This window comes from Cynoglossus semilaevis, unplaced genomic scaffold (genome assembly GCF_000523025.1).
Source record: "Cynoglossus semilaevis isolate Cse_v1.0 unplaced genomic scaffold, Cse_v1.0 scaffold331, whole genome shotgun sequence".
Classification (NCBI taxonomy): domain Eukaryota; kingdom Metazoa; phylum Chordata; class Actinopteri; order Pleuronectiformes; family Cynoglossidae; genus Cynoglossus; species Cynoglossus semilaevis.
The window spans coordinates 259,793-269,663 of record NW_007585119.1 but is presented as its reverse complement, the minus strand read 5'-3'; positions in this window follow the sequence as shown (position 1 = coordinate 269,663).

Here is a 9,871-nt window from a genome sequence, read left to right as displayed (position 1 = left end):
GCAGCAGAATGCAGAGCGAATGGCTGGAAAACCATCATGCGCCCCGTTGAAGTAGGATGCAGGGGCTTCGTCGGGTCCTCAACCGTATGCCTGCTCCGCAACATGGGATGCACAGGAGCAGCGCGCAGGAAAGCCATGAGGGAACTGGCAGAAGAGGCAGAGAAGGGCAGCTTTTGGCTGTGGCTCAGGAGGAAAGACTTGAGTTGGGGCCCAAACAAAGCATGACCCGTTCACTTTAACGTAAATTTGCAATAGTAAACACAATAGGCATAACTAAATAATAAACGGTAACTCTAGCGCAAAAAAGGCCATCAATCTAAGTTAGGAATCTAGCTACAATCAAGTTAGGAACCTAGTTACAAACCTAATAATAGTAATTAATTAGCAAGACACACCCTGGGGCATGATCAACCCCAGCGGGGCCTTCCTAGGGGGAGAGTGTCTAGTGATAATGGCTGAAACACTCGATGACCCCAAGGTCCACTACTGAAGATGTGTCTTACAGTAAGATAGTCAATTTATAAAAACAACCAACTAATCAGGAAAAGCCATAGTCCAGTAAGCCACCCCATTCCACCCCATCCCTTACCTCAGCCCCTTCCCATACCCTGAAGGTAAGTATAAGGATGATCCCCAATAATTCCCCTGCCACAGCCCTAATCCCCACCCCGTGATCATACCAAGGACATCACCCTTGAGGTAAGTTGGCACCACTAGTGACACTCAGGCACTAGTGGGGCCAAGGGAGGTGTTCAGATGAGCACGGCAGCACAAAGGCACTGGTGGAGGTGCGTCAGGCAGCAATGCCCAGCAGGCAGACCACCAGCCTGTATTTTCATATTTATATTCTTGGAAGATAATTACCTCTGACACAGGTCACTTGCTGTTCTCTGAGTTTAAATCAAACAACACGTTTTTTGGCAATCTTTATACTTCAGAGTGAAAGGAAATTTCTCCGAGCACATTCCCTCCCTGTACAGCTGTAACAGTTCGACTCCCAGCAGCATATTCCAAACACCAACTTGTTAAACAGTTTCAAAACTTTACGCCAATCTGGCCTATTCATACCCCCAAAGCCCTTTCTCCATCCATCCCACCCTCTGTCCCTCCTCTAATCCCATTTCACAGTGGAACATCAGGAGTTTATCCCAATCTCAGCATTGGCCCAGAGCCTAAAGCGGAGCAGGGCCAATGAACTCAGCTGTGAACTCTCAACCTTTCCATCAGTGCCCTTCACTCCCAAGTTAGCTAACTCCCCCTCCAACTAAACCCCATTGCTGCCTATTTTAGAAGGGTTTTGGACGAGGGCCTCTGAATGCAGTGGATGCTCTTTTGCACAGTTTACAGGGCACGTCTAAACACACTCAAGGTGTCAAGAAGATCTTAGCAACAACATAAACTCTCTGCTGTTATCCAGGCAGCAGCCGATGCACCAACATGCCACGCAACTTGACAGCCATCCAGCTCATCAAGGATTTAAACTTCTCATTGTCAGTTGGCTCAGGGCAAAGTCCCACCCCCTATGTTTATTGTTGTTAGGTTTGTCAAACTTTCAGAACTGACGTGGCGCTCTTACTTTGGCTATCGTAATAGAAATATTTTAATAATACTATTTAGTAATGTTAGGTTCTGCTCATTCTACTGAAATCCCTCTATGTGTGAGTCAGATCCCTTGTGTTCTTTTATGGAGCAAATGGGAGAAGATTTTTAGATTTAACTCCTTCTTCTCGGTGCCATTCTTCTCTGATTAGATGGGCTTGTCCTTCTTCCTCTCAGACCTACCAGTGATTCCAATCATATTTCCACTCTTTGTCACACAAATGCTCAGTAGTTTTCACTTTTATGATGCAATAATAAAAAAATAAAAATAATATTAGTAAATCGTAATGTTATAATCATAATAATAATCATATCTTTACAATTCCCCCTTTTGGTCTCATCTACATGAGACCAACAACACTTGTTTTAAATCTGATGTTCTTGGTCAGACTCGTAGTCATCAGTTGGTGCCAAGGACATGGTCCCTGTTACCATCAAAGGCAGTTGGTAAGGTGGGATAGGGTCCTGTCTCTTAATTGCTGCAACAATAATAGGGTTACAAAGAGAGCACATACAAGGCATACAACAACATCCACATAATGCCAGTGCAAAGAACATTCCCATTACAGATAGCAGTACCGTCATCAGAACATTTTTCCACTTCCCGACTTCCAAGTGGTCAGGAGCGGTTTAATTTGAAATAAAGGCACAGCATTGATCACCAAACATAGAGCACGCCCCCTTTTTCTGCTAACAGCATGTCCAATGTCATTCGGTTTTGTACAGTCATTAATGAAGTGGCGGCCAATTGTTCAAAGAGACCAGCTAGGGCGTCTCTGGTGGCGTCTGCTAGGCGCTGAACATTATAATGGATATAATAATTCGATCCATGTTTTTGTTAGGTGTTATGCGGAAAATTGCACTAATGATGGGAAGATTTTCAAAACCAGTAAAGATGGGATCAACCAATTTATATTGATTAGGGACTCTTCTAGGGACACCAATAGCATCAATGTAGGTTTCTGAAGCAAAATTAAATGCTTCAAAAGCAGCCTGTCTATTCTTATGGCTCGCGAAGAATTGAGCAAGGTGTCCAATAAGTGTCAGTGGCATAGCTACCCTGACCATGGACAGACACCTTTCCACTGGGTGTGGAGCTGTGGGTAGAGAGTGTCACCTCCATAGTACCAAGTCAGCCCTGGCCCAAATCATGTTAGTGGCATTGGACCAGGATGAGATATCAACATTGTGAGTGCACCAGTCCGAATTAAATTTCCCTATGTTGACACCTCTATTTCTACTGAAACATGTATAATTACCTGGAGCACCAGTAAACAATGGTGGGATTGTAGTGTTCTTAACTGGTGGGAACAAGCTGCTGAGATCGGTGCAATTAGAAGAGTTAGCCTGCATGATTGAGGGCGATCATACAGTGGAAACCTACCGGGTCAGAGTCAGGGTATAAAGGTAGAGGGACAGTGAACAGTACTGAATGAGCTGATAAACATGCAACAGAATTTGTCATATTGAGAGATCTAGAGGTGGCCACTATCCAATGCAACCACAGGTTTCTGTCTTTATAGTCGGTGGCATGATGGCTCTTTTCGGGAATAGATATGTTGTTTGGGTTTCTTAGGCTTTTCTGTGTGATGTGTGGTGTCTGCTGTCTTTCCCCATCGTTCCTTTTTTGTTTTTGTTGCTAAAAAAGTTATTTTCACTACATCCATGGTATCTAGGCCAGACTGGTCAACTCCCAGTATAAGATATATAGCCTGTTCAGTTTTGGTCCAGCAGTGGGCAGTTACAGCCTCCCCACCCCATGTGGCTAATTTTATGCTTATGCTTTATGCTGAGAGACTGCAGAGTTATGCTTATTTGCCCTCCCACCCCGGTTGTTACAGCAATTTTATCTTTAAATCCAGGTACAGAAGACTTCCTCCCACTTCCAGTCCATGCAATGACATTCGACCAGGTTGGACACCAGTACCAACTGCTCCAGTGTGTAGGTGCAATGGGTTGAGTACTGCTTAGGAGCACTCGGTGTTATTAACCAGTCTCAAATTAATAACACAACCAGTCTCGTTAAAGTTATCTTTAATTATTATTTTAACCTACTAATATAGCACAAATGTATTACTTGGAATATTACACATATACTATAATCAATAGTATTAATAACAACTAAATATCTGAAGGATTTTTAGAGTTCTTGGCAAATTGGGTGGCTTCCATGAATAAAGTAACAACACAGACAAATACAGTTTACAAAAATAATCAAATTTATTTATACAACACTGTCAAGTTAATGACGGTGATTTAACTCATAAACAATGATCATAACAACAAAACAAGGCGTGTGTGTGTAGGTGTGTGTGTACGTGTGTGTGTGTACTTGTGTGCGTGTGTACACAAGTGGTCATGTAAGAGAGAGAAAGAGAGAGAGAAATGTTGCCTCTTAGCTACCAAGCAAGCGACTGAGCCCTTGAGGCGTGTTCACATACGCGACTGCGCAGTGGAAGAACTGCAAGGTAGAAGGAACGGCAACAGGAAACACGTGAGGCGTGTATGCGCTCACGGAGGTGTGAATGGGTGTTGTGTACGCGCACCAAGATGCGCTCAGGTACAATGAAACAGTGCTTGTGATGTTATCAAAGTATATGGGGGAAGGGAGGCGTACCGCGTGGTCTACTCCAGACAAAGGACTTTGTCGGAGTTTTCCTGATCCCAATACTGATAACGTTACAAGTTAACACTGAAATACTGACGGTGTACAAGAGTATAACACCGAGTCAGGAGGTTAGAAAAGAAGTGCATGCAACAGCCTAGCTATAAAAGCAGCACAGATTTCAGACAACAAAATTCAATATGCGTACTTAAACTGTCCCTAAGTTTAAATAGCACTTAACAATACTACAGATTAACTAACGTGCCCAAATGCCAGCCTTACTGTAGTGAACGTCTGCTCGTATTTAGAGGGTAGTGGAAAGTCCGTGCTTCTTGGGTCCTTGCCAGAGCTGGGGACGTCCGTCTGGTTCCACTGTGTCCAGAGAGTCCTCTTGGTTCCGAAAGTCCGTTTCGGGAGGGAAAGTCTCTGACTGTCGATGTGCCGGTTCACACGATTATCGTTAGAAGGAATCCTGTCGCTTCTAAACTTTTCAATAACTGCTTTGGTTGCAGCGCTACGTTACTTAATTCGTGAACTGACGTCCTATGCTGTTTAATTAATTACCGGTTAACTCAGTTAAGAAAAAGACGCTACTAGTGCATTTTTCACCGTGGGCAATGGTGTCTACAAAAGCGCGTTGATTCTTAGTCTTCTGAGACGAGCAGGTTTCTCTTTTCATCAGGGGTCCTACGGAGCGAAAGTCCTGAACAGAGAGACTGAAATTGGGGCTGACCCCTCAATTTAAAGGTTGCGGAGGTTACTGATCGTGACGTATGTGGATTTACCGGAAGCAGTGGAATTATGGGAGTTAGTGTCCTTGAAAGGACTGTTGTAGTACCTACAAGTGGCAAATGTAGTAATGTCATAGCCTTGCCAATAGTCTCCATTACCATAACAGGGGAGTACATCGCAGATGTTAAACTGATATGTCATTGCTTCTGAGGTGATATGGGTGATGTGCACCTTACTGCTGTATTTTGATAGACAGTAGTCAATGGATTCGGTATGTCATATGGATCAGGTTATGCGAGTGTTGTGAAAGGTGGTATTACCCTGGATCTTGGGTGCATCGCTTGTAGACTGTGTCTCAGACTCCATTCGCTGGGCATGCTCCCACCACAGAAGAGGCAGAACCACTATACAGGCAATTACAAACAGGATACCGGTGCACCACCAGTTGCTCCACAGAATTCTCATGTTGAAGCTTCAAGTCAAGATGCAGTGATTATAGGATTGCTTAAAAGACAGCAAATGGTTATTAGAAAACATTAAAATAAAAATACAGACCTTCGACCTGCAGAATATTTTTGTCTTCCTTGTATTTGGAATAGCAACACTGACTAGAGGGAACTTGTAACCTTCACTTCTTACTCATACAAGTACAATTCATGAATAGACACTGATCTAATAATCCTCTAGCGCTATGTTTACTATACTGAGTTAAGCCTTTAATCAACACCCAAGCGTGTTGTTCTTCTTTTGTCACAGTGTGGGTGTGATGTTACCACAGCTTCTATTAGTCCAGTCCTTTCAGGTCAGCCTTGACCTGCGAACGTGTCTGCCGAGGAGGTTCTGCTGCTGTGCACTGTGACCAATGATACCAGTTTTTTCCTTTTCCTTCCAATCATACTGAGTGGGTCACCCTCTCTGTCACGTTATAAGGTCCTGTCCACCTTGGTTCTGACCACTTTGGCTTGATCACCTTCAGGAGGACCCACTCCGCTGTGTGAGGTGTGCCTGGTTGCTCACCTCCTTTAGTCTACGTCACCTGTGTAGATAAAACTGAGACAGGAGCCATTAGCTTATCATAGTATGGCTTATAATTCAGGACTAAGATTGCTCTGATTACTAGGCTCCCAGCCCCTGGCCCTGGAAACTGCTGTTCATGCATAAGCTGAAATGGAGTAAACCCTATGTTTGAGTTCACTGAACTTAGCATCTACCCAACAATGTTTTTGTTTGTGCACACACTTTACTGATCTTACTTTTAGGTGTTTTGTTCATCCTTTCTACTTTCCCCTGGGATTGAGGATGATAATAATAAATCATAATTTGAACTATATTAGTCCCATATTTAGGAAATTCCTGTGTTAGCAGAAGCTCTGCTTCCGAGATAGACTGTGCCAAATGCATGTTTTAGCCCCAACTGTTTCTCTACCTCCTGGTTCTTTGTTTTTATTGTGTGTGCCGTTATCAGATCTAATTATTTCTGGAGAACCATAGACAAGTATGTACTGGTTGATTAGAATTTGATCACTAATTTTGCATCCTCTTTTTTTTTTTGTGGGAACAGCCACTGGCTAGTAGGTGTATGCATCCACCGCCACCCAGAGGTATCTGTACCCGTTGACCCTATCAATCATGTCTGTGTAATCTATAATGATCGCTTTGGAAGTCCTGTAACTGTAACGTAGTGGTGAGGTTATACATTCCTTGTGCATTAACCATAGCTCTGAGAGGTGCTGTAAGTTCCCTATAGGCACAAAACTCCTGCTATATCCTGTCAGCCAAAAATGACAGCATACTTTTTACGGTCAATAGTTTGGGATGATGCAATATAGAATCTCTGTGGGAAGGGGACTCGCCTGCCCCCCTTGCTGATATTACTCTACCCAAAAATTAGATGCTTTGTCTATAACACTGCAGTTTTGTATGTGAGACTTTAAAATCTATGTCATTAAGAAGGTGTAGTAGGCTTTCGGTTGCTTCAAGACAGAGTTGTGGGTCAGGGGCAGAAGAAGGTCATCAATATATTGAATCAGCACTACACCTGGGGTAAGCGTCAGATCTTGTTGCTGGTTCCTCAGGACCTGATTAAGGAGTCCTGCACAGACAGAATAAAACTTTGTGGCATGAGCATGTATCTTAATTGCTTGGCCTGATAAGTAAATGAAAACACATCTCTGAGAGACTAAGGGGAGGCAGCAGAATGCATTTGCTAGGTCTATGCAGAAGATGCATGCAATTATGCTCAGGTGTTATGGCAGACATGGCTGTGTAAGGGTTTGTTACAGGGACAGTAGGAGTCACTAGTGGTATGCGATACTGCATATTTTGGCATCAATCTGATACCAAGTAAATACGGGCAAGTATTACCAATACCGATACCGAGCCGATACTTTTCAATAAATAAGGTGGATGCGTCATTAAATAGCTAAATCATTCCATTTTCTTGACCTTAAGTGGTTTTTTTTTCGACTTGAAAATACAGCCACACGGCGCTCCTCTTCCTCTCTGCCATTCTTCTGTTGTATTTTCTCTGTGCGTATGCTGATGAACCTGAGCCGGCAACTTGCTTGTTTGTTTGCTTGCTTTGTGCATCTAAGTCACGTGATTCACGTGACATCTAAACACAAGAGGGGGAGTGCGAGCAAAGTGTGCCTGCTCTGCACTGACACAGGAGCGGAGAGTCCGGCGACCTGGCTGTTTCCTCTTTGCTGTAACCACAGCATTGTGAACAAGAGCGGAACTTAAAGTAAAGAATCAATCTCACCAGGCTAGTATCGATCTGATACCGACTTTGTATCAATACTATCGATATTTGGATCGATCCGCCCACCACTAGGAGTCACTACAACATTGTTTATGCGCCTTAAGTTATGTGCCATATGGTATGTTCCAATGTTCTGCTTTTAGGTAAAATAGGTGTGTTCCATGCACTGGATGACTCTTCTAATACTGCGGCCCTCAACAGGCCCTGTATTGTGTCACTTATGCCTATTTCAGCTTCTGGTTTAGGTGAATACTGTATCTGCCAGATGGGAGTGTCACTTATAAGAGAGAAAGTTACTGGTGGAACAGCAGCACAGGACCACAAAGTGGATGGCAGGTTGTCCGGCATGGCCGTTGAGTTCGGGTCATCTGTTTTTTCTCTGCCATAGAAGCGCTCAATCTTACTGTGTTCCAATGTGACAGTGTCAGTCATGTGGTGTACAATTTTATATGCCTTATCTCAAGGAGAGAACAGCAGGCCTGGAATCTGTGTTGATACCCAATCAGTTTGTCCTTGTAATTTTTTGGTCATAGGACCAAGTTCTTTTTAGCCTGATGATCTGTGTGTACAGCTCTGGTCACGTGTGGGACATTGCATACCACTGTAGTTGTTTGCTAGTCAAATCTACTGCTGCTGCTACTCCCTCAGGACCCATAAAAGGCAGGGTGATCTTATGGACCATTCCACACCTGCCAGTTCACTTTCAAATGCATTGTGATAAACATCATTACTGTCACGGTCATAGTACAGAGTTGCATGGAAGGAGCATAGGGATGAAGCATGTGCATCCACTTCTTCCAGGTGTTATATGTTCACAATACACCTTCCCCTGTCCGGGGTTCCACCTGCAAGAGTCCCCAGTAAATATCCGCCCATCTGCCATCAGCTGTTGGTGCATTGTTCTCAGCTGGTAACATTTGTGTGTTACAGCAAAGTCTATTATGTGAGTAGTAAATCGATGTTCCATTTGGAAAGGTTACCACAATGCCATCTGGGCTACACAATAGTGATGCCCCAGTCTTTATCAGAATGTCTCTGAGTCCACAAGAAAAAGCAGTTAATTGCATCACTCTCATTGCCCTGTAGGGATCTGCCAGTCCTACATGATCAGGTGTTCTTGGGCCTCCTCAGTAACCCCCCTCGTGCTACTGTCCCTTTGTCTGGAGGTACTGTCCATGTGGGGGCGCTGCTTCTGCGTTTGGTGCCTGATGTGTGTGATATGGTGAAGGATCTGGACGGGACTCAAGAGGGTAATGTGGGCAGTGTCGGGCCCAATGACCTTGTTGGTTGCATGCGTAGCATCTCCCTGGGCCTCTTCCTCTCCCCCTTGGCCCACCCCTGAACCCTCCCTTACTCTGTCTAGGACCTCCCCAATAAGGTTGGGGCCTTGAGGTGGTAGCAAAAGCATGCTGAGGTTGGGGAGGCGGCTGTTGCACCATCTGTCTCCCCCCTCTGTCTTTTTATCTTATCATCACTAGTCTATGAACTATGCCTTCATGTGATGTGTGAGGTGTTTTTCCCATTTCATTTTATCTCACATAGTCCAAAAATAGTTACATCGAGGGCAAAGTAGGCGAATCCATCCATCTCATCCAAGTAGCTTCTTCAATTCTGACTAACTACTGGGAAATTCTGGTATTTAGGCTACATACCTGTAACGAGGGTCGTTGCGGGGGAGGGGGGGGGGTGGCGGTGTGGTGAAACCCAGAAAATTGATCTGAGTCTGCCAGGTGAATTACATTAGCTGAGGTCTCCAGCAGCATAGTTTCATATGGGGCAAGTTGTCTACTTGAGCGCTTGCCAATCTCCAATAGCTGTAGTGTAGCATCCTGTAAGTTGAAAGGATCTTGACCTCCATAACCCCCTCCCTTCTGTGGAACTTATCAAACTCTCCCTCCATTCTTAAAAATGCATTACTCGTTACAAGTAAAAGTTATATTGCCACCCAGTGGATTATTTATCATGTCAACATGTACATTGAGGGTGAATGACTCCAATGGCCAATCTGTGAGCCTCAATGAGATAACCTTCTAGGCCAAAACTTTGGTCCGGTCTCTCTCCAGGGGTTAATTCCCAGGCTTCACAAATATTTTAATTCACACTCAAACATTACATCCAAACCACCCGTTTCTCCACAGAACAGGAATCAGTAGGACCCTTTGCCCTTGTAATCG